Below are 5,000 nucleotides of genomic sequence, written 5' to 3' on the forward strand. Positions count from 1 at the left end.
AACTAAACCTAATAAACTAAACCTTTGCCTCAAAATAACTATTATTTTCGAGAAATTACAACAGGTAACAATTTCATTGAATGCAACCCTCTGCTTACTATAAACCCTTCAAAGTTCTCCCTGCCTCGCAGACGTAAGTATTATTCAGTACCTGGTAAATATTGATTCAAGTAATGTACGAATTTGCGAGGAGGAGTTGCCATGGCGACAGAAATCACATGATTTGCAATAACTGATCAGGGAAATGTCCGCATGAAATTGCGATTCGATGATTGTAGTGAATCGCTAATCAAAACTTCGGGGCAAAGTCTTTTTCTTTCAGAGAGTGATATTACCTCTAGTTTGATGTTGATTACGTGGACGTGTGTGTGTGTGTGTGTGTGTTTGTGTGTGTGTGTGTGTTTGCGTGCGTGAGAAGAGAGCAATTTCAGTTACAAACACTGAATAACAATACACAAACACGTGAAATCTAGCGTTGTACCTGACTTGTTTAGTGTTTACTTTAAGAATTCGATATATTTGGTTCCTTAAAATTCTCTTACCCTGTAAAAATTGCTGCCAAATTCTCTCTTCTATTTTGATTAATTACCGTATACACACATACATACATACATATATTACATTACATACATGCATACATCCATACATTTCGTGTACACAATTAAGCAACATAAGAAAATGTAGCCACAGTTCAGGTCAAATTAAACTAAGACTTCTGTTTTCTTTAATTTCCCATACATACACACATACATAGATACATATCGTTTACACAAATAAGAATCAAGAGAAAATGTCGCCACAGTTCAGATCAAATTACGTTCATACAAACATACATAATATGTACATAAATGCATACATACCTATATTAAAAGACGTATATGATATTAAGCCAGAGTTAAGGTCTGAACGATTAAATGAAAGATAGATGACGAGACTCCCATAGAAAAACCTTTGTTCAGTAACACTGGGACTCGGGACCCGTCAAAAGGCCAAGAAATTCTAAAGCTCTTCTAGGGATTAAAGAAAACACAGAGAGAAAGAGAGACGGCAGCCAAACGTTTTCATCTCAACATCAAACGTTTATGGAAAGCCAGTCTGGATGTCTGTGCAACAGTCCTGAACGTGTAAAGGATTCCCGACCAAGCTGGAACACGACTTTCGTTTTTCCAGACTGTCTTCGCTCATTATAAACGTTTCCTTGATGGTCAAAGTCCAAGTATATTTCTAGCCCCTTTCTTGACGATACCAGACGTCCCTGATCTGGCTCGTTTAATGAGGACGACTGTCATTACTTAAGGATTATCTTTATGAAACGATTCTGACTCGTATTGCTTTTGTGGTATCGTGTTGCCTTTGCAAACGGATGTACTATATTGAATGTATACCACAAATGATCAAAATTTAATGCAAGGTATCCCCGTGACAAAAGGGCATTTTGATACAGAAGAGACACCACAACAGTCAGTGTGAGGGTTAGGTTATGAAACATGGAAATAAACGAATGGAACACTCTGTACATCATCATTAGGCCTATAAAACGTTACCGAATGCTTAAACAGTTACAAATAACTGAATTCAAAGAAGCACTGTATCAAGTCTGAATGCCCAGAACCTTACAAAACAAGATGGCCGCGATCCCCAACATACCCCTTCCTCAACTTCTAATAATATTCATGATCAATGACAGCTTTGCACTATTGACCGAGAGTGGGGGGAGTTGGGGGGGGATACGGGAGAATGAGGGGGAGGGGGGATGAAGGTTTGACCATGACACTGTTACCTAAAATATTCTCTTTACGTATATGCCTTACGTAGTTCCTTACATACTGCCGCCCTTGTGCTTGTATAACGGCGATGTTTCTTGGGGGGTGTGGGGGGGGGGGGGTCTCCTTTCCTCCGGAGGGGCGCTTCTTCTTCCTTCAAAGGGCGTTCTTGACTTGAACTTTAAAGGGATGGATTTCGTAAACTGATCGATTATGAGGGGCTCTTGGTCACGTGAACTCTCACGGGGATGGCCACTCGGCTAATGGCGCTGGTAGGTTTCATTAAATTCCTTTTGAAAAGTGTATCAGGTCATATGTATGTAAAGGTATAGTACAAACATATGCACGTATATATGCTTTGGGAATTTTCTGCAGGTTTTTTTTAAAGTACGCATATGGCAGTGAGTGTTGCATGGTTTTTCAAATCTAGAGCCAGGTCTTGGTAGATCAAATACTAGATAAATCAATCAATCAATCAATAAATCAATCATTCAATAAATAAAACATAAATATGAAGAAAAAAAAATCAGCAGTTTTCTCTCACAGACAAATGACCTCTCTTGTCCGCAATAAATAAATGATTGATAACGTACATACATACACATGCATAAATATACATATTATACATCACTGACTTAGAGATCTGTGTCAAAGCTAAGGTAACTGGCAATTACTTGAACATTTTCTTGCCCTCTGAAGGGAGTGCAACCTCTGCATCTACGAATGCCCTCTCTTCTCCGCAATAAGAAGTGCTTTAAAATGCATATACATACACATGCATAAATATACATCTATGCGAGAGTTAAGAAGTTAAGGTAAGTGACAGCTACCTGAACCATTTCTTCCCCTCGGAAAAAAGTTAAGTCTATCTAAGTTTAACCAGACCACCGAGCTGATTAACAGCTCTCCTAGGGCTGCCCCGAAGGATTAGATATATTTTACGTGGCTAGGAACCAATTGGTCACCTAGCAACGGGACCTACAGATTATTGTGTGATCCGAACCACATTATATCGAGAAATGAATTTCGATCAGAACTACATTATCCCCGATTCCACGTTGGCCGCGCCGAGAATCGAACTTCGGACCACCGGATTGGTAGCCGAGCGCGAAAACCACTCGTCCAACGAGCAACTCTTCCCCTCGGAAGGCAGTAGGCTTCCAGCCTGCTTGAGTAGAAAGCTCCCTCTCCCATTCACCTGACGTTGTGGCTGCTGAAAAGGGCGTCATTTTCGGAGATGAAGTGAAAGAATTACTACTGGAAAGGAAGGCGGATGGCGATGAGGGAGTGAGGGGGGTTTCGACACTGCTGATGAGGCCTTTGTGAAGGTGTATGGAATGGCTAATTGGAATACTTTAACAGGGGAATCCATCCAGGATTCAGGAATTAAAAATCAAAGTATGAACGTTACAGTGACAAGTGTGCTGTTTCTTCTCTGGTGTCACCGTTCAAGAAAACAGCCTAATGTTGAACACTATGTATTAAATAGGATAGTATCTACAGGACGCTGGGGACAGATTAGTCTATGAAAGATTGTACAATGCTTTTTGTATTTTTTGCAAATAAAAATCTCCGTTAGCTACCATCTTGTTTAAAGGAGGTCCTGTTATTCTTTATACACACACACACACACACACACACACACACACACACACACATATATATATATATATAATACTATAATATATATATATATATATATATTCATATAGCATATAATATAATATTAATATATATATATAGTACTGGTAAAGCTTCTTAGGCAGGAAGATATGGTAATTCAGTTGTATTCCACATAGGAAAATGAAAATGGTATGACTCAGAAAATGTCCAACAATTTCGTCCTCCAACGGACCTCTTCTTGGAGCGTTTATTAATAAACGATCCAAGAAGAGGTCCATTGGAAGACGAAATTGTTAGGCATTTTCTGAGGCATACCATTTTTCATTTTCCTATGTGGAATACAACTGATAGTTATATATATATATATATATATATATATATATATATATATATATATATATATATATATTTATATATATATATATATATATATATATATATATATATATATATATATATATATATATATATATAATATATATATGACGCAGTTTATTTGGTATATGTTGCCAAAAGCTCAAATCAGTCGCAGTCAGGGAGTGTGAATAAGTTCATTTACGGAAGATCCCATGAGAGATGTCTGCATAAATATGCTGATTTCGAGGCACTGAAGTATGACAGTTTGTGGCGTGGTGAGAGAGAGAGAGAGAGAGAGAGAGAGAGAGAGAGAGAGAGAGAGAGAGTTCTTTTATACTCGCGTATCTTATAATGCATGCAAGGAGTCCAGCAAATGCACGCAGAACTTCATATCATATGGAAAGACTAACATTGCTCAAATGTTTCATTTAGAAACTGAAAAAATGAATCCATCTTTGAAGCATAATATAGAGGAATTGCCTTTTTATCATCATATTAAATTCAACAAAGACAGGATTTTAGAATCTAGACAGAACGACACGGCAGAAAAATGTATTGGCGAAGCAGGTTATTGCATTAGAAAAAACATACTTTGAAAACGTCAACTCATGTAAAAAATTCTTTGATAAATTATCTCCTCTAATACATGTTCTCAGAAAGGTAACTGCTCACTGAATGTTTTGAAGTAAAGCAACTAATCCTTCGTATGCTTTGAAGAATGATTAGAACTCCTTTGTTACATGCTTTGAAATGAGTAATTCATTCACTGCATGGATTGAAATTGTCAATCATTTTGCGCAAGATTAGAAAGAAAATTAAGCCATTCAGTCTACGATTTGAATGAGTTAACGCTTCCCTTGCACGCTTTGACAAGGGAGATTAAAATATCAGCATGCTATGTCGAAACCTGATTAATTCAATGCAGGATTAGAGAATGGTAGACCGTATTCTTTGCTTTGAAGAGAGGTAACTCATAATACTGTGCACGTTTTGCAAAAAATAACTCGTTAAGTTCATACTCCGTAAGACGCAATTCTGAATAACTTTATATATATATATATATAGATATATATAATATATATACTATATAATATATACATATATGCTATATATATTATACTCTGCTGTTGTGTGGTGTGCGTGAGGTGTGGTGGGCGTGTGTGGTAAATAGAGATAGGTAGATAGATAGATAGATAGATAAACTACCAAAAACATCTAATTTTCCATACGTCTCAATACACAAAAATTTAATACTCT

This window comes from Macrobrachium nipponense, chromosome 29 (genome assembly GCF_015104395.2).
Source record: "Macrobrachium nipponense isolate FS-2020 chromosome 29, ASM1510439v2, whole genome shotgun sequence".
Lineage (NCBI taxonomy): Eukaryota > Metazoa > Arthropoda > Malacostraca > Decapoda > Palaemonidae > Macrobrachium > Macrobrachium nipponense.